At 32.8% G+C, this 22,065-nt stretch overlaps 1 pseudogene; it reads right to left on the minus strand.

Annotated features, from left to right (window-relative positions):
- Positions 1-11,429: 11,429 nt before the first annotated feature.
- On the minus strand, positions 11,430-12,705 carry LOC149563237 (anaphase-promoting complex subunit 8 pseudogene; annotated as a pseudogene).
- Positions 12,706-22,065: the final 9,360 nt, after the last annotated feature.

Genomic DNA, 22,065 nt, shown 5'->3' on the forward strand with positions numbered 1-22,065 from the left:
GAAAAACCTTACCAAGTGTAGTGTCTTATGAACCATTCATTAGAAAGTCCCTTAATCTTGTCTATTGATAAGTAGGAGATATTTTCCACAGTAAGCCAAATTGTGACATTACTATTAGGAATTAACTATGTAGTTTTTGAGTCAAACTCATTGACCCATTTACCATGAGTAGTGATTCACACATGAATCCATCTCTCATGAGAATAAATGAATGATCTTAAGGGTATTTCTAATGATTGGTTCATAAGGGGCTTTCTACACTTGGTGAAGGTCTTGGAAATGGGGTTGCAAGCATAGTGGATTTAACCACGCAAGATTGAACTTCGTAGTTAAGTACACTCGAGTTGGAGTAGTACTAGGATGGGTTGTAGTGCCTCTCCCATTTTATTTCTATAAGTCATCCTAATGGATGAAAGATTGATGATCTTTCTTTATGAGTGATCTTGATTGGGACCATGAGTGGTCTACACCCTTTTGGTGATTTGATTTATAATATTGCCTTAGCTAGTCAATTATGGTTTTGGCTGATTTGTGATATTATGATGTATTTGATGGTTTCACTAGGGTTTGTGCTAGTGCTTACCTAAATTGATGCTATTTTGTGATTATCCTAAGAGTTGTGTATTGATTACATGGCGTATTATTATCCTACTGCATTGGACTAGGTTCCTGCAGTAGTGTTTACTAATGTATTGGACCATGTTAACTTGTATATTTATGGTGCCTTTTCCATTGTTAAGTAATTACTAATAATTCTATTATTGAATGCTTAATGAATTAGAGAATGAGCTATCCATATTATATTCATGGAATTATGTGCTACAGATATTTACCTTGTTCATTTTAGTAATTTATGCAAAATGGAATATTAAATGAAATTAATTAAATGCATTAATTATGTGATTTCACATAAATATCACTTTAGATATTACTATTATGCATCTACACTTAATTAGGTTTGTTAATTGTGCAAGACTTATATCCCTGATAGTGGCACATGGAGTTAGTGATCAAACCTTTCATGTTGAGCCAATATCATCCATGTATGGGTGATGTATCTTTATTATTATTTTAACCCTCTAGTAATTGATAAATCCAAATTCATTATGCATATGTGTCTAGACCCATGGGCATGTTTGTGCATTTAGGAATCCACAATGGTCGTGGAAGTTATATAATTGAATATTATTTTAATGGCTTAGAAGGATTTTAATTATTGGATTTAATCTTTATTTTAATTACCGGCAACTTTGTCATAGTTAAATTCCATTTAATTAGAATTGCTCAATTTGGTCTGGGTTAAAAAGGGATTTAATTAAGTAAGCCAGTTATTTTCCTATTTTAATATTTCACTTTTCAAGTGAATATATATCCCAAAAAGTAGTTCTTTCTCACTTCTCACTTTTAAAACTTGATTTTGAGAGAAAAATCTCAAAGTCCTCTTAAGGAGGAATTATTGTTTTGCTTGTTGTGGGAGTTGCGGGTGTGGGATCAATGCAAGGTTGATCTCATTGGATCTAGCTTGCGGAGACCTTGATTTACCAAGACTTTTGGCAGCTTTAATAGAGCAATTATTTTATCATGAGAATTCTTGTATTTTTCCTTTTGGTTGCCAGGTAGGGCTCTCCCATTTTTATGTTTCAACTCCATTTCAGAGTCTATTTTGGATAGTAGTTTACTAGGAGATAGAGAAGTAGTGTTCCCCTCTATTCATGTATGATGTATCTACCTAGTTGGGTGGGTACAAGCATTTGATTGCCTCTTGACTTGGGGTTTTGGGTTATCAAATCCTTATGTTGGTCATTTTTGCTTACAAAGTCCAAACCCAAATTTTATTTGATATTTTGGGTTTTTATACCCAATCATAAAAAGGGTTTTAATTTCATTGATTTTTATCAACATTGAATTTTGGGCATTTAAAAAACTTTGCGTCAATTTATGTGCCATCCAATTTTCTTGGGTGTTTCTTGGCACTAATTTTGGTCATGGATTCAAATTATCCATGAGGATTCTAATTCGGGCATAGATGTATTTTTCTTGTATTGGGATTCATGTTGAATCCTTACTCCAAATAATGTGCTTAGTTGGGTGATTTTTATTCCTGGTATTTTATTATTTCTCATCAAACCCTTGTTATTTCATGGACACTAGGATTTGTGTAGAATCTGTACTCCTAGATTTAGGCTGGTTGAGTAAGTTCATGATGCTTGGTGCTTTGTTTCCTTATTGGGATCCATGTGGAATATGTACTCCCAAATTTAGGCTAGTTGAGTGAGTTCATGATGCTTGGTGATTCATTGCCTTGTTGGGATTCATGTTGAGTTCATGCTCTCGAATATAGGTCAGTTGAGTGAGCTTTTATAGTTCTATCAATCGTTTCTTTTCTCATCTCCAACCCTTGCATTGGTTTTATGTGATTATATTCATGAAGTTGGTTGTGCCCACACACAAGCACGTGTGCATGCATATGATGGGATCTTGTGAGATCCAAACTCTCGGATATAGGTCAATTGAGGGATTGTTCATGTGGGGGTTGGGTTGGGAACTTGCATTTCCTTTGGGCACTCATCCTGTGATAAGCATGGGTATGTAGGGTAGACATGTGGAGTGGCTTCTCTTGTTACCCCAGGTAACATCTCCAACAAGGTAAACATGAAGAAGTTTCTAAAAAGTGATAACTAAATGAATTAATAGGTAATAAAAAAAATATAAGATAAGAAAATACTTATATAGGTTGATCCAAGGGTATGTTCTTGTATGCGTTTTCTTAGGGAGAGTGTATGTACGGGTTGACCGAGGACATAGTGTAATGGCCTCGTGAGGGAGAGTTTCTGCATAATGTTTAACTTGGGATTTTTGACACCAAGAGACTTACATTCCACTAGAGTCCCTACATAGTAGACCCACAGAGTGTCTAACCAAGACCTATTTTATTGCATTGCTCATGATCTTGGTTTCAGTCCTCTGTACTTTTTGGCATGAGTGTTAGCCTTGGATGACTATATGGCATGTGGTTGTGGTTGGGTCATTATCTCCATTAGCATGATGGTTGTGGACCTACAAGAACCACATGGTTGGGAGGCATAGCTACCTATACCACTATTAGGGACTAGTGTACAAAGATGGTCTACTTCTAGTTTGAGGCCGATGCTAGATATTCACTTTGTACTTCAGTGTATCTAGAGTATGTTCTCTTTTGATTTATGTTTTACTTTGGATGCATTTGGTATCATGTTTAGATGATGATTAGTATGTAATTTGATACATTCCTTTATCATGATGTTGTATCATATTGCTAGATGATGTTTATTACCACTGCTTTGGATTAGTGATGTTATTGGTAGATTAGCATGTTAGATGTACTTGTTCTTATGATGTTAATTGATAAGAATGATTTCATGAGACAACTCCAACTATTTTGTTGGCAATTTGAGATTCGTGCTAGGGGATATGGTTAGGGCCCTTGAGGTCTCACGATGCCATTATGGTAGGGAGAAAATGAGCATAGTTGATTTGAGTTGCTTATATCACATGTATATACCTTCCTTTTTACTGTGATGTTGTTTATGATCATTTTGTAGATTGTTTTTGTTGATTAGATGGATGTATGTGATTACAATATATAATTTAGCTTCATTCAAGTTCTTAGAAATACTTTCTTGATCTTGAGCGATCATTCCTCGAATTATATGTATCTAGTACTTCATGGTGTGGAGGTTTCATGTTTTAATGCCTTTTCTTATTGCCTTGTTGATGCGTTGTTAGTGTTTCTCATATGGGAAGGGTAGTCTCTCGCACGAGAATGTATTCTCTCTCATGAGCATACATTCTCTCACATGAGAATGCAATGTCTCTCACAAGTGTGTACTTCCTCGCATGACAAAAAAAAGTATCATGCACATTTGATGGTGAAAATTGTACAACTCATTGGGAAAACTTGTGAGAGAGAAATTCTTGGCTCATGTGAGCATCTTGGCTATTTTCTCGCATGACAAATAGTGAGCGTTTGCATAGACTTTGAGAAGATGTGAAATATGATTTTCATTACCCTTTTGGGTCATGTATCTTCCCATATTAAAATAGATTAGTTATAAGGTGAATAAAATATATTGTTTAAGTTAGATTTCTTATACTTAAGATGTATTTTAATATATGCTACGATTCATTTGAGATAGGTTCCAAACCTCTACGAGCTAAGATAAAGATCATGGAAAATTTTAGGGCTTCAAGAATTCAAAATTAGCCAATTTCAAGATTCAACATTTGTCTTTCAACACAATGTCCAATAGATGTGTGGTTATAAATTGGAGCCCTCGTCTTGTGTATGACCATTGTTGGTCTCTACTTGTAATTCTTGATTATGATATGTTTAATGAAAATGGACTTGTATGTCTAATCATGCTAGGAACTTTTACCTTGGGTTCCAAAAAGAACATACCCTTGGTATATTCTCATGATTTATGTGATATTTGGTTTGTATGTTATGGTTTAGTGCTTGGAGATCTTTGGAAGTGTTTGTAAGACTTCAGTTGATGTAGGTGAACATGTGAATCTAGCCATGTTCCTTATTCTTATTACCTTGTTTATATGTTTCATTCTTTCATTTGGTTATTTTATGTTGTTGTTAAGTAACTTATCTTAAAAACCAATTTCAGTGCATGTTTTATGCTTGTGTTCCAAGGATCTTTGGGTGGGGCATTACATGGTTGACCTCTTGGGAAGTCCTAGTGCTTCACCTCTATGAGCATAATCTAGATCTAGTGAGTGCTAAGTGTTCCATTTATTCTCATGGGAGATGGATTCATGTGTGAATCACTACTCATGATATATGGGTCAATGAATTTGACTCAAAATCTACACATTTAAATCCTAATATCAATACCACAATCCTTTAATTGAATGACAATCTTGCAATAATTCCTATTGCATGAGCTATGTCTGGTCTACTATGAACAACATATTTTAGTATCCCAACCATTGATATGAAAAATGTCTCATTCACTTCCTTGGATTCATCTTCTTTATATAGCTTTCCACTAATAAGAATCGGTGTATTGATAGGTTTAGACTCTTCAATCCCATCTATTTTCAATATTTATTTTATGTATTTTGACTAACTTATGTATATCTCATGCTTCATCTATTTTACTTGAAGTCCAATAAATAATTTATTTTCTCTAATCATAAACATCTCAAACTCATTCCCCATTTCTTAAAAAAATTACCCAGTCAATACATCATCTCCTCCAAAGATTATATCATCCACAAAGATTTCAATAATCAAGACATTACTTCTACTTTTAGTCTTACGATACAAGTTGCAATTGTCACTTATTCTTACAAATCTTTCTTTGATTAAGTGAGAATGTAACCTTCCATACCATGATCTTGGTGCTTGTTTCAATCCATATAGTGCCTTATAGTTTATTTCTAAAACCCCACTTTGTTACTATAACATTTTTGTCCTTAGGCCTGGGGAATAGTGACCAAGTCTTACTCCTCCCAATATGTTCTAGTTCTTCCTTTATAGCCTATTTCTAATCTCCATATCTTAATGCATCTTTCACCATTTTGGGTTCCATTTTTTTTATTAGACATGTTGTGTTCCTTTCTTGTAGTTGATTTCCTATTAATACTCCTTCATTTTTTGTCTATAATTATGTTTGAAAAATTATGGTTTATTCTCATGTGTCTTGGTGTAATAGGTTCTATGTTTTGATTTTGCTCCTCATTTTTCTCTTGTTGTGTTGTTATCAGTTGAGGATTATCAGTTCCTGTAGTAAAATGTTGCACTCCTATCTTCTTAGGTTCAAAATATATCATCTCATTGTGTTCTTCTAGTTTCCTACTTATGTTTTTCTTATTTTGTTCAAAGAATTCATCTATCTTTACATTACCACTTTCACCTTTTTTTTGTCTTCAAGTTTAAACAATTATATGTTTTACTTCTAGTTGAGTCTTCCAGAAATATTCCTTCTTTACTCATATTGTCAAATTTTACACTTCTTTCATCCTTCTTGGTATAGCACTTACTTTTGAAGATTCTGAAATAGATCACATTTGGTATCCTTCCATACTAGATTTAATATGGTGTCTTGTTTATTCATTTCCTAGTTTGCACTTGGTTAAGTGTATACGTTGTTTTAGTACTAATGGCTTCTCTGCAAAACTTGTGTTATACCTTATTTGACTTAAATGAAGTTCTTGCACATTCAACTATGGATCTATTTCTTCTTTTTGCAATATCATTTTGTTCGGGTGTTCTTGGTGTTGTCAATTGGCTTTTGTTTCTATTTTCTTCATAATATTTTTTGAAATCCTTAAATGTGAATTCACCTCCTCTATCTGACCTAAGATATTTCAAATTTTAGCCTATTTCTTTCTCTTTTCTTGCTTTATATTTTCTAAACATATCAGATGCTTCTAATTTTTCCTTTATGAACATTAAAAAAAATGTCATCCTTGAATAATCATCAACAAAAAGTATAAATAATTTGTCTCCATAATAGTTTTCAGGACCAATAGGACCACAGAGATATGTGTGTACTAAATCCAATATGTTTTGATTTGAAAATCCATTACTTGAAAAACTTGAACAAGTGATTTTTCCAAATTGACACTCCTTGCATACATCATTTTCCAATTTATTCACTATTGACACTCCTCTCACACTTTTATTTTTACTCACTTTTTCTAGATTGTCAAATTTTACATGACACAACCTCTTATGTCACAACCCACTTTCTTCTATTTTTGCAATCAGACAATGACCTAGTGAGGCATCTAGCTTGAAAATATTGTCTTTTATCTATTCACTAGTAGCGACCACTTTTTCATTCTTTTTAGATGTTTTTCATTTTTCATTACTAAACTAAAATTTGAAACCTTTTATATTCAATTGATAAAAACTTAAAAGATTATACTTTAAACAGTCTTCCCAATAGACTTTATCACAAATAATATCACTAGTGTTGTTATGTGGAGCCTAATTAGACTCAGAGGTTAAATTTTTTGCTATTTCATTCGGTGTGGTTTCCCCCCAGATTTGTCTATGAGGAATTGGGGGGAGCACCCCCAATATGGGGTCAAGGGGTAGTGCCCCCAAAATCCCAATGAATTTTTATTGTAAAAGGGGTCGTGAGCTATTTTTCTATTGGATGACTTATCTTAGCTCTAATTTTGTAAGATGAAAAAGCTTTTATAAAATAAATTAGGATTAGGGATTCCATAATGTATGATGATTTAGTATATTTTTGTAGTGGTATTGAGTTGTAAGGGATTGCAGATTGTAATCAGGTTGAATTCACTGGATAATAATAATATTGGACTCATAGTTGGTGGATGTAGCCTAGGGATTAGATGAACCATGTTAAATATTTGGTTCTTGTGTTCTCTTCTGTGTAATATATTATTTTATGATATTGGCTATATTTACATGTAGTTATAATTTATGTCTCGTTAATCCAAACAACTTGTGTCATAGAGATGTTGTTTTAGTTATCCTCTACAAGAAGTTCTCATGGTTGAGTGTGAGTCTCACACTTGAGTGGGAGAAAGGGCAGATGACGATAAGCTGAAGGTTGAGAACTTTAATATAGCTATGAAAAATACAAATGGAGGACTATCTTTATCAAAATGGTTTATGGCAGCCATTACAAGGAAAGGCAAAGAAAGAGGAAAGTATGATAGATGAGGACTGGGATATTCTAGACATAAAGGTACTTGGAAGTATCCATTTATGCCTAGTGCAATTGTTGACATTTAATATTATGAAAGCAAAGACAACATAAGAGTTGATGCAAACCCTAACAAATTTGTTCAAAAAGCCTTATGCTTCAAGCAAGTTATTTCTCATGAAACATTTATTTATTATGAATATGGTAGAAGGTGGATCTATTCTTGATCATTCAAATGAGTTTAATATAGTAATCAATCAATTATCCTCTATAAATGTCAATTTTGATGAAGAGATTAGGGCTCTCTTGATTATATGTTCTTTACTTGAAATGTGGAATGGTTTGGTAATTATTGTGAGTAATTTTGTTTCTAGTTCTAATGCTCTAAAATTTGATGATGTGGTAAGTATCATTATGGGTCAGGAAATTTGCAGGAAAATCTTAGGTTCATTTACATAAGGAATTCTCTTAAATTCACAAAGAAAAGACAGTATGAATGAGAGTAGAAATAATTCAGGAAATTGTAGAAAATCAAGAGGAAAATCAAAGAGAAAGAGGTCTCAATATAGAGGATCAAGAGATTTTTGGTACTGTGGGAGACTAGGGCACAAGAAGAAAGATTGTTGGACTCAAAAGAACAATGAAGGAGACAAACAAGAAGGAAACAAAGAGGTAAATGTGGTAAGTAATAAATCTAAGGAGGATACCTACTTTTTTTCTTACAAAATGTTGATGATTCATGGGTTCTAGATTTAGGTGCTTCATTTTATGCTACACCTCATAGAGGTTATTTTCTTGATTATGTCCAATGGTATTTTGGGATTTTTATTTGGGAGATAATGAACCCTGTTAGATTGTTGGAAAGGGGAGAATTAAGATTAAGTTGCATAATAAGAATCATTGGCTACTGCAAGAGGTAAGATATGTTCTAAGGTTGAGTAGGAATTTAATTTCAGTAGGGCAACTGGGTGATGAGATTTGCTCAATTACTTTTAATGATAAAAATTGAAAGGTTTCAAAAGGTTCCTTAATAGTAGAAAAAGGTGTGGAAGTAGGCACCTTAAATCTTTGTACAGATCGTAATGTTCTTTCTACTTTAATTATTTCAAAGAAAAATGAATTTTTAGGAAAAATTGTTGTAGTTGAGTAGGGAGAACAAATAATTATTGTAGACTCTAAAACAACACTATGACACAACATACTTAGGCACATGAGTGAAAAAAGGTATGAAATTACTTCACTAAAATAAATTTTTACATGGTCTAAAATGTGTCATTATGGATTTATGTGAAAGTTGTGAGTATGGAAAGAAAAAAGATAATTATTTTTGTGAAGAGTAGGAAGGAAAAGAGAAAAAAAATAGAGCTTGTGCATACAAATGTATAGGGACTAACTCATGTATCTTCTGTTGGTGGCTCTCATTATTATGTTACATTCATTAATGATGCAATTAGGAATGTATGGACTTATTTCCTTAGAAAAAAACTATTGTATTTCAAAATGTTAAGAAACATAAATGCTTGGTTGAGAATGAGACTTGTAAAAGATTAAAATGTCTAAGATTTGATAATGGTGGTCAGTATTACAAAAAAGAATTTGAAGATTATTGTTCCACCAATGGTATTTGTAGGTAGAAAACTATTCCAAGACTCCACAAAAAAATAGAGAAGTTGAAAACATTGATAAGAAAATAATGGAGTGTGCAAGGAGCATGAGGTTGCATGTTGGACTTCCCTTAAACATGTGGGTCAAGGTTATCAATATTGTTGTATATTTAATCAATAGACATCCCTCTACTCCTTTGGGTTTTTTTATTCCACTAGAAGCATGTACTAGTATGAATTTGAGTTATTCTTTTCTCAAAACCTTTGGTTGTGAAGCATTTTCACATATAGATTCTAAAAATACAATCAAGTTGGAAGATAAGTAAAAAAAAAAGTGTATTTGTTGGATATTGTATTGATGAGTTTGGTTGTAGACTCTAGTGTTATAATATTTAGAATAAGTAAGAGGTGTGTTGGGGGGGGGGGGGAGTGTGTGGGTGAATCAATATCTATGGTCCAGATGTACTAGTTGAACAATCCTTAGTACACTTTGGCAAATATGTGACTAGAAAATTTAGTCACACTACTAAATTATTTAGTCATGTGACTAAAATTGATCACATTCTACTATTTCTTTGCAATTTACAACTATAGGTGACTAAATAATTGATTAATTTAGTCACCTGGTAAAAGCACAAGTTTAACCAATTAAAAATGACTAAATAAACTACCACATAATTGACTAACTAGTTAGTCACTAATAACCAATCACCCAAACCAAAATTACTACATAAATTATTATTATTCCTTTACAATTATAACATTTGTTTATATAATCATAGAGTAATATATAAATTATGAGTCCAATCATTAGTCATGATTGTTCATCAATAGGCTCATTATCTGAGAAGCTCTACATTTGTCTCATGCTAAAAATTTGACTTTGAGGCAATTTGATCAGAATTCATTGATAAATTATACCATTAATTTAGAGATATAACTATAATTAGAATCAAAAGGAATAGTTGATATATTCAAACAAAATTTTGATTAAATTTTATTTTCATAAGTTACATTTTGAATATTTCCTTTATAGAATAGGGCTAACTGTAGACATAAAATTGAGGATAGTTAATGTAGTTAACAAGGTTGTTCTAGATTATTAAAGTAAGGCACTAGTTGGTTTGAATATTATATCATTTTATATAGGTCTAGCTAATTAAATGTGTATGATATATGAATGAAGAGTTGTTTGAATAATATAACTAGAAAGTTTGGAAGTTTTGAACCCAAAACAATGTTGCCAGGACTAGTAGAGCTAGAGCTATTGTTTGAAGTAAATAATAAGTGTTGTTATTGTGTATATTTCTGAATTCAAGCGTGTCAAATTTTTCAATTAGCATTATGAAGGTGCATATGCATATAATTTGTAATAGACTGTATTTAAAAGTTTAAAATATTTTAGATCAATTTAATATTCTCTTAAAAATATATGTTACTATTTTAAATATCTTAAATTTGAAATTAAAATTATTTTAGTTATCTTATATTAGAATTAAACACAAAATTATGTGAGAACTAGTTGTACCCATCACCTAAACTAGATTATATATTTTTTTATATTCTAATTATTCAAAAAATTTAAAACAAATAATAAAAAATAGAAATAAATAAATTAAAAACCAAAATTAAACGAACAATTTTAATTTATTGAGTAATTTTTGATAATAGGTCAATCATGGAAATTTTGGGTGAGTATAAAATATAATTCAAAATCTAATTTGATATTTGGTTCCAAAAGTGTTCACGCGTGGAGGGCAAAATTGTTGGTGCTCTAAATATGCTAGACACCAAATTGGGTGTGGTTGGTTGAGCTAATTGTGCTTTCCACCCTTACCTCTTCCATAAACTGCTGCCATTGTTAGATTTGGACTTGATGAAAGTTAAAGAACTGACTCTATTGTCCTAATACAAGAAACACAAAACCTGATCCTTTAAGTGCGCTAGCACTAAAATTATTTCTTTATCATTGTAATAATGATAATCTCTTTGGAGTGTTATAGGTTATGCTCCTCCGCCTGGTAACAAGAATACCAAAGATAAAATTGCATTCAATCACATTGGATAAGGGATTGTTCAACGCATTTCTAGGTATAAAGAAAATCACTTTTTCCTATTTTATTCAAAGTATTTGCAAGGGAAAATAATTCTATCCATTTTCTATTCTATCAAGATTCATTTTGTAATATAATGTAGCTTCATCATGGCACCCTAGATGTCTATTTCTTAAATCCTAAATATAATACTTCATGGCTTGATCAAGCATTTGCAATTTCTCATTATCATATAAATTATAAATATCAATCCACAAGTGAGCATCATCAGGACCCAAAAAAGTTGCTTTCTATTAATAATAAAGAGCATAGTTGAGCATGGATTAAATTTCATAGTCTTTTTCCTAAATCATATCACATAATGGTCCATTGGATTTATATCAATAACTCATTATAAGCATCAACAACATGTGGAGTATTTTCCATCTCAACATATTCTTGCCCCATAAGTGCCCATGCTGAAAGGTAGTTCTTTTGATAAGTAGGAGATAATTTTCACATTAGATCAGGTTGTGATATTGCTATCAAGATTTAACTATGTAGTTTTTGAGTCAAACTCATTGACCCATATTTCATGAGAAGTAATTCAATATGAATCCATCTCTCATGAGAATAAATGGAACACTTAGCACTCATTGGATCTAGGTGATACTCATAGAGGTGAAGCACATGGACTTCATCGGAGGTTACCAATCCTAGTGCTACTCCAGCTTGAGTGTGGTTAACTATGAAGTTTCCTCCAAGTAGTTCTTTTTCATCTTTATTGCCCCCATGCAATAAAAAAAAACCTTTTCATGCTGACCTTTGAGACTACAATAATTTCAAATTATAAGATAGGACCTAGGCCATATATTTTAGTTAAAAATACTTTATGTGCTAGGTGACTTAGAGAAGAAAAATATTCTTTTACATATTAGATGCTTGTAAAAATATCCATGCTATCAATATGATAGGCATCATACTTGAGCATATCCATATATAAGCTTTCATCTCTCTCATAATCACTTGAATTATAAAATATTGATGCAATATGACCTAAAATATACTCACTAAAAGGAAATATTCTTGTAACATCATATATTTTTTGAAACTTTCAATAATCTTGTGGAGTTCCAAGTAAGAACTTATAAGAAAAAATTCTTTCATCCAATAATCTTTCAACTCAAGACTGTTTAGGATACTAATATCTGTACATAAAGCCTATAGCTCAAGCCAAACACTCTAGCTCCATGTATATGCATCAAAAGATTTCACAAGAACATCAAAAGTTGATTTATCCTTTCCACATTTATGTAGCACAATGCCATACAAGTACATTTTGAATGCATCAAGAGTGTCATGACTCTAAGTACTAGATAATTTTTCTTCCAATCAAATGCCTAACCCAAATGAAAAGAAGTAGTTGAGGTTTGATGTGAGGCAACCTACCAACTTAACACTCCCTTACAAGAAACTACACTTATATCTGGTAGTTAATAATAAAAAAATTCATGCAAGTGTTAATATGATTGGAATTAAATTAATTAACCCTCAAATGCCTACAATCAGTCAAGAATGGAACCCTAGGTAGAGAACTTTCATGGGTCTACATTAAATGTTATATCCTTAATTTTTTATATCAATTTTGTATGCTTGAATAACATAAGATCACTAAGATACACAATTTTAAAACTCACAATAACTGAATTTGATTATAAATGTTGAATGTGCACTTGTAGGAGTCATGTATGGTGAATGATATTCAAGTTTTATAGTTAGATTTAATAGTAGAAGTAGTGTAGTAGAAACAATGTAAAGGTATATGATTTAGGAAGGTCACATGGTATCTGAGAATAGTCCATTATGTGGTTGTAAAATCCTCCAATGTTGGGACAACCAAATATGTTTTGGACTAATAAAAATAATAATAGTTAGGGAAGATGTTCCATCTTAAGCAATAGTGTAGATCATGAAAGTGTCAAATATTATTCAAGTGTAAGACTGAATGAGAGGTTATTGAATGAAGTGAAAGGACAAAAGGCAAATCAAAGAAAAAAACCTGATTATCAACATATGTGACAATCATAAGATTAGTCTAAAATTGGTAATGCAACAACCACCCTGATGGAAGGTCTTGTGCTAAAGACTAGTATACCCATAAACATATTAATATCATCTAACTATTTTGTAATGATAAATTTTATATAAATGTTTGCATTTAATATTTGTAATGTTTATTTGGAAATTATAATTTCTCACAAGAGCCAACAACAGGAGAAATACCATTGGAACATATATTTCCCACTACTAAGTGCCATGTTGTTGGTGTAAAGAGTAAGAAATCATAGAAAGCATGGTTAACTCCCCATGCAAGTAAGAGGTAAGGACTTAATCACAAATCATATCTTGGGAAATGAAGCTTGTTAGTGTCCAAATAGAGTTTAACATTTCCATAGTTCACTCATGCAATATGCTTATCATAATTAATATTATTCAATAAAAGTCATTGATGTGATGAGGATTGTATTATATGTATGCTTTTCATTTTTAAGTTGAAGTTTTAATATCTCTATGTATATTAATAAGTCAATGATATTGAATACTAGTGTTATTAATATATAATAATTATGTAGGATGGTAAGCACAATTATTTTTTGAATGGGGAATAGTGTATAGTTCAAGAACCTCAATAGCTATCTGACATAGTAGGTAATGGTACCTATCTAAAAACATCCAATGAGATAGACAAGAATTTAAAGGTCCAAACTCACACATCCATTGTGAAATTTGAATGTATCCATCATAATTACACTTTGGTATGCTCACTATTTAGTTTTCTAAGGATCCCATTGAGTGGATGAAGATGGAATTAGTGATGTATTCCTTATTTGGCATGGTAAAACCTATTAAAAATTGTAGGATCCCAACTTCAAGCTCCAAATGAGAGGCCTCATAGACTTTTGATGTCAAGCCAAGAGATTTAACACCCACTTCATGATATAAATATATTATAACCAATTTTAGAGAGAAAAAAATTACTCTTGGATTATAATGGAGTTCTAGAGTTCATCCTTGCTTGACACGAAATAATTTAGTTTCTTGTCTTAGACATTGAGGATGTATTCTCATAATAGAGAAGTTTATTGAACCATAATTTACTGAACCAATAAGATGATGCCACTTGTATTTATACCAAGCGACATCCAAAAATATTATTTTCATTATCCCTTTCCTTTCTCATAAAATTTAGTAAATCTACATACAATATGACAAAGTTCTTCCACTTGGACACTTGGCACATTCTCATTTATTGAGGATATGGTTGTCACCTCATCACACTCATCCTATAAAATTGATAAATAATATTAGATGATTAAAAGCCCTTTTGAACCTTCAATTGTGATGGCCCATCTTCTAAATTCCTTCAAATCCTTTATGTTGTAATATTTTCACTTGGCATCTTCTGGATTATGTTGATCTTGTTATTCCATTGAACTTGTTGGGCATTTCTTCTATGTCTTGATATCTTGAATATTTTCATTATAGTGTCCCTTCATCTTAAACCAAATTAGGTCCTTAACTTCATATCATCTTTTTTTCAACATTTTGGAAAAACCATTTATGATCTCAGTCTTGATGTCCTTTAAACTTGGTCTTGTACTTGCTACTTGAATCCATATTGGCAACATCTCGCTTGCACTTAAACCATCTAGTTCATGGCCACCTTTTTCCTTTTATCTTTCACCCTTTTATAGAAATCCATGTGTTAGACTTTCATATTTCAGATCAGAGTCACAACATAGTGATTAATGATGAATTTACTTTAAGATGACAACCTCCTAATGAATTGGCTTTATTGCCCAATAGTCAAGGTGCCTCTATTGTTTATGCTCTAAATCTAATGCAACATTTTGAATAACATACTACATGAACCCACTCTATTATACAATTATATAATTTGAGCCCTAAGAGTTTTAATCAACATGTAACAAAAACAAAAAGATACCAAGAATATATATTTTCACAATGCCTTTGCCCCCTGATTTCATCTAATTGACATTTTTAGTAGTTGTGTAAAAAATTGTGCTGAAATATTATGTGTATCCCTTGAAACCAAAAAAATCTATGCAAAAATAGTTTGCATACCCCTTGAAACAACAAAAAATTGTTCAAAAGCTCCATCAATTACATCCTAAGAACACTATATCCCTTGTTACATTTGAGTAGCACAATTTGTGGCACCAATCTCTTTAGGATGACTACTTTTCAACACTAAGCTACAACATAAATGCAATCCCCTAGGCCATCTAAATCAACACGCCCATTATGTAATGTCCCTTTCTATATCTGCCCTAATTTTGTCTTTGAATCATAAATTATATTGACTAAGGATTGTAAGATGGATCTAGTTATAATTGAATACCTTGATTTTCTTTTAACAACTCTTTCCAAATGAATAACTAGTAATCTCTATTCTTTTCATCCATTTTTTTAACCCCTTATTTTCATATGAACTATAGCTAATTAGTACTCTATCTCCTCTATAATGAAAAAATGATATTTTGTGTTCAGAACTAGTTATATTATGATTTTTTTTTCTCTCCATCCAATGTAATTCTTCTTTCTTCATTATTACTCATGATTCACATTTTGAATAGATATACAAATGTTAATCTATCCCTTTATCTATATGTCCAACTTGTTCACTACTCTATAACAAGATTTCTTATTCCTTTATATTAAATCCAACTTGCATATATATATGTATACTGATCTATCCATTCCAAGATGTGTAAAACTTTCTTATTACCAAGTCACTACAGATTGGATTTGAATTAATTGTTGATTGGATTCATATCTGTTGACTTGGTCTTTAGCAGTTGATTGACCATTCATTGGCAATGGGTCTTAGATTCATGGAATGTCTTCAGTTATCACTTTACACTAATATCATTGTGGTATTAATTGAGTAAGACCACAAGATTTAGGTAATTGTGACTTCCCTTTTCCCATATTGAAGCCTTTGATCACTATACTTATCCAATTGTTATCATCAAATCTCTACTTGCTGAATGTATACACTATTTAGTTCTCTTCCATCAATTATATACTATTCAATATCTACTAATATCTATCATGTCTTCTATGTCTGGATCTTCACTATAAATCATGCCCTCTTGAATATTCTTGTCATTTCTAATGAGTGTATCCTATTATTGACTTCCCATGTGTAATTTGTTAGCATTTCTCCATCTCTGTCAATGTCTTGTTACGCCTCTTAGACTCCATATGTAGGTCTTGGAAATGATTGTAATCTACACCGAAACAATGCTTTTCTCATATCTCTTCCTAATTGCTATTGCTTGGAAATTTACATTGTTGTCTTTGCTTAATACCCATCTACACACAAACAAAAATATTTCTACAACTTGCAAGAGAGGAAAACTTAACATTGCAAACAAAATGAAATTCCACCACTATAGCAAAAATGCACTACTATGTAAAAATACAATATACAATTGTGATATTGCTATTTTTTGGTGTAAATAAGTATTTACTATTTACACTTTACTTAGGTTAATGCATTATTTACTATTTATTTATTAGTCACCTAGGAGTATGCGTACTCTTGTGAGTTGTCATGTTGACAACATAGGAGTTAGCACTCTAATTATGCACATGGTGTCTACAACATATACACACGTGTGACACCTCATCATGCTTATCCTCTTATTGTAAAGGGTATGTGCTTAGTTGTCATGCTTATCTCCTAGTACATTCTAGACACAATCTAGATTCATCTTAGAGGCCTTTATATACAGGCTCTCCTAGTGTGTATGTACATGCTTATATGCTTGAGATAATATATTCTCACATTGATCATACTCTTTTTGGTCTACTGTTGTGCTTCTGCTTGAGTTCCTTGATCTTGGGTGAATTTTTCCCTAAGGAAAATTCTTACATGGTCTCAGAGCTATACCAAATTCTTACATGGTATCAAAGTTATACCAAATTCTTACATGGTATCAGAGCTCGGGGAGATTCTCTTCACATAGCCATTTGAGAGCAATCTTGCTTGACCTCTTGGAGGACAACTTCGATCCAAAGATCTGGAGAATCTATAGAAATTGGGAGTGTCTAGAGCCAAAGTAGACCTCACCACTATGTCCGGTGCATCAATTCAATGCAAATTAGCTATAAATATGCCTATGTTGGGCCATAGTCAATTTTGAGGCAAAACAATTTTTTTGCAAACCAACAACTTGAAGGCCTAATTTGCAAAATTGGTATGACTATTTTAGATCTGTACAATTAATTTTCAGATCTACATTTTTTTTCATCTGCATCTCTGCTTTTTTTTGGATCTACATTATTTTTTAGAAATTTTTTCGCCATTAGGCCTGTAGGAGAGATTTTTTTCAGGTGAAGATTGAAGCTTGCTGGTGCAAATTAGATATTTGCATTGCATTTAAAAGGTCAAAGAACCCCCATATCAAAAAAAAAATCATCAAAATTGGATATTTGAGGCAAAATCTAGAGCCATTTAATTTTTGGAGGCACAATGGTGACGATTCAGGAAAAATAATTATAGCAACGATTTTCAAACAAAGATATATTCCTCATACAGACTCCTTTTTGCAAGCAATTTTGTTTTTGTTTTGGGGTAGAATTTCATGATCTACACATTGGTGCAACTGGTTTGAGATCTCTATTCCTAAATTTTTTTGCAACTCATAAATCCCAATTTTTGCCACTTCAAATGCCTAGTACGAGCTCATCTGGACACATTATCAGGTTCCCTTTTTTTTGAAAGTTAATATTTTTTTGTCTACTTTCCAAATCTGAAATCAAATTATAGGTTTTGTGGACAAAAATACTACTTTTAAAAATAGGCCCTAAATTGGCATGTGGCTATCACACTAAGTGCCAAATCATACATTGGGGGGGTTCATTGATTTTTTTTGTATTTTGGGGGGTGCATACATTCATTGATCTCATGGAGGCTTGTCACATATGTCAATTTGGTATAAGACCGAAGTTGACACCAAGTAACTATTAGAAATGGAGTGCCTTGATGCTTGATCATCTTAGATAGCATCAGGAAGTCCTTCCTTGTCTCTATTCATAGATATTGCTACCTAATTTTAATTGGAAACATCTTTCTAATCTTCTTGGCTTTCTATATAATAGTACGAGTAAGGAATCTTTTGCTCCTCTTCTTATGCCAATTTTTCCTCATGATGTTTGGATGGCTATTTGGGAAGCATATGGAGATCCTTGTTTTCCTCCATTTCTAGAGGACATTCTACATCCAGTCACTCTAGATGAGATCACATGTCCAAATGCTCCTGTTGCTAATCTAGTTCTAGCCATAGATGCTTCTGATTCAGTGCAACAGGAAACATTATATCTTCCTACTTTAGCTTCATGGGACGACTTCCTTTGAGAAATTAGAACATCATCGATGATATTTGTCTCCTCTTTGATGTGAATTCTTTATCCATTGCCACAGTGAATGATTCATGTACTTCAACACAACAGGGTACACTTTGTCTTCCAACTTCAGCATTAGTGGATGACTTCTTGATAGATATTTCATGTTTGTTCGTGGAGTCACACATATTAGATTTGGAAGACATCAGTGATGATATACATCTTTGATGAAGATGAAGATGATCCTTCTTTAGTTGTTATGAAGGCTCACTTTGACCCTCATGTCCATTCTCTACATGATCAGTCTTCACAGATTGATGTGATTGTGGATACTTATGAACAATAGTTGCAAAGGGTTTCTTTATCATTTGAGGAGACATATTGGTCTTTGAAATAGGTTCTACAAACATCCTTGCTAGATTTTCACTCCTTCTTCTTAGAAGTATTGGAAGGAGCCACTGCTAGTATCGACATAGGGACAATTGAGCAGGTTTTAGAGACACCTTTCATCATCGAGATTCTTTCTACACATAGATAAAGCATATCACCTATACCTCTACCATTGTTTCTTCCAAAGGGAAGGAACATTATTCAACAGTCATGGATTAACTTCTACATTTGAGCATCTCTCATTAATTGGCACACTACATTTAAAGGGGGGGGGGACTAGCTTGTCTCCTTCTTCTCTTTTTTTTTGGGGGGGGGGGGGGGGGGGGGGCACTTTTTATTTTTATGGGGTTTTTCCCTTCTCCCATTTCTCTCTTGTATATACTTGATGTATGTCATAATGGGGGGCAGTGGGGGGGGGGGGGGGGGGGGGGTCTTGATTACTCCATCCATCCATGCATCTTGTCTTTTCATCTCTTTTTTTAGGGGAGGGTTTTTCCCATGAGGTTTTCCCTCTTTCTTTGCTTTATGAGAGATTGCATTTTCATTTTGTACATTGGTACATAACATGGCCTAGTAGCTGGGACCCATCATGCATTTCATCCTAGATTATGTGAGATTAAGTGCATACCCCTAAGTTTCACTTAAGGGAGGGTGTTGGTGTAAATAAGTATTTACTATTTACACCTAGGAGTATGCGTACTTTTGTGAGTTGTTATGTTGACAATATAGGAGTTAGCACTCTAATTATGCACATGGTGTCTACAACATCTACACATGTGTGACACCTCATCATGCTTATCCTCTTATTGTGGAGGATATGTGCTTAGTTGTCATGCTTATCTCCTAGTATATTCTAGACACATTCTAGATGCATCTTAGAGGCCATTATATACAGGTTCTCCTAGTGTGTATTTACATGCTTATATGCTTGAGATAAAATATTCTCATATTGATCATACTCTTCTTGGTCTACTATTGTGCTTTTTCTTGAGTTCCTTGATATTGGGTGAATTTTTCCCTAAGGCAAATTCTTACATGGTATCAGAGCTATACCTAATTCTTACACTATTAGGATTTAACTTTGTAGTTTTTTGAGTCAAACTCATTGACCCATGTTTCATGAGTAGTGATTCACATGAATCCATATCTCATGAGAATAAGTGGAGTACTTAACACTCATTAGATCTAGGTAATTTTCAAAAAGGTGAAGCCCCAAGATTTCCTAGCAGGTCACCCATCCCAGTACTACTCCATCTTGAGAACACTTAACTACAGAGTTTCCTCCATGGTTAAGCCCACTCTACTTGCAATCCTATTTAAAAAACCTTCACCAAGTGTTGTGCCTTATGAACCATTCATTAGAAATCACCTTAAGTTCATCAACTGATAAGATAAGAAGACACACTCTATCAAGATAGAGAATGTTAAGCCCCTTAACAATATACAATATAGAGAAGAAGACTAAATCTATCATCCTATAAAGGGAGTAGGTGCTATGTTCCAATTTCTTTTGGTGTCAAAGAATGTTTTATTCAAGTCAGTGGTATTGCAACTTGAAAATGTGATTTTTCTTTATCAAGATGATACGTATAACTTGAGCATATTTTGGATTCTCTTTAGTCGATGTTCTCTTGTGTCAATCCTCAGATTCAATAAATGTAGTTTTCCAATAGGATCTACATGAAATAAGGTCTTCAACTCATCTATGAGGATTTAAGAACATTGTATTTTATTTTCCTAAACCTGTTGGGAAACATGTATTGAATGGCAAGAAAGTTTGAGTGACAGTCACAAGGAAGGGTTTAAATAGTCATAGGGAAGGATTTAGATAGTCACAATGATGATAAAGAGGATTTTTCCATAGTTAAAGGGTGTGTTAGAAATGAAATTCATTCAAGGATGAGGGAAAAAATGTCCTTAAGATGGTGGATGTATTGGTTAAGGAAAGAAATCCCAAGGAGGTCGATCAACACAAAGAGTTATAGAGAATTAGTCAGACTGTTATAGGGAACAATCACAAGTTAATTTTGTTTTTTTTTGATTAAGAAGTTGTATTTGATGACTTGAATATGCATGAAGGGTTTGGGAAAAGTTAGAGAAGAGTTTAGGAAGTGTCTAAGTGCATGGGTGGAAGGCAATACAAGGATCAAGAGGTATTAAGTGGTTGTCTTATTGTTGACTATCACTAAAATAGTGAGTAGGTTGTACTGGTCAAGAAGTAAAGTAAGGTGAGTTGTATATGTCTTAGTCAGCCAATATAGAGTACAAGTGTCCTCCATGGTGAAAAGGAGTTTCACATAGCCATAATACAAGTCAAGTGTAAGGGTTTATCCACGAAAAAATCTATTAATAAGAGAATTAAAAAGGGACATGTGTGGACAATAATGAGCAAGTGCATGCAATCAGTGTTTCAAGGTGTTATGAGATTAGGGATTTAACTTGTAATCAAAACCAAAAGGATGTTTGATATGTCTAGGGAGAGACCACAAGTTGATAGTGTGTGATTAAAATTTAGGATTTGGGGTTAGAATCCAAAAGTGTATTGCGGAGTGTCATGCTGAAAACATTAAGATAGTGAGAGTCCTTATCTAGTTGGTGACCCAAGGTAAGGTCATTTGTGATTGGTTGATGGTTGTGGGGAGTATGTAAGAAGTTCTCCATTAATGGGATGCTAGGGGAACCATGTAGAGAGTTTTTTCAAGCACTAGGATATGAAGAGTATTGAATGTAAGTAAAGGCTATGTATGTTGTTAAGCAGATTAAGTTATATTGTGAAGACACTCACAAAAGTAGAAGAATAATCAATAAAAGATCAAGGATGGATGGTGATTTATTGATAAGATGTGGAGCCTAGTGGAATGAGAGTATTACTTGACCATTAAGAGGTCTTGAGTTCTTGAGACTATGGGTATGGGTCTAGGATGATCC

Source organism: Cupressus sempervirens, chromosome 4 (assembly GCF_028749045.1).
Source record: "Cupressus sempervirens isolate cs-2001-9-10 chromosome 4, ASM2874904v1, whole genome shotgun sequence".
In the NCBI taxonomy this organism is placed as follows: domain Eukaryota; kingdom Viridiplantae; phylum Streptophyta; class Pinopsida; order Cupressales; family Cupressaceae; genus Cupressus; species Cupressus sempervirens.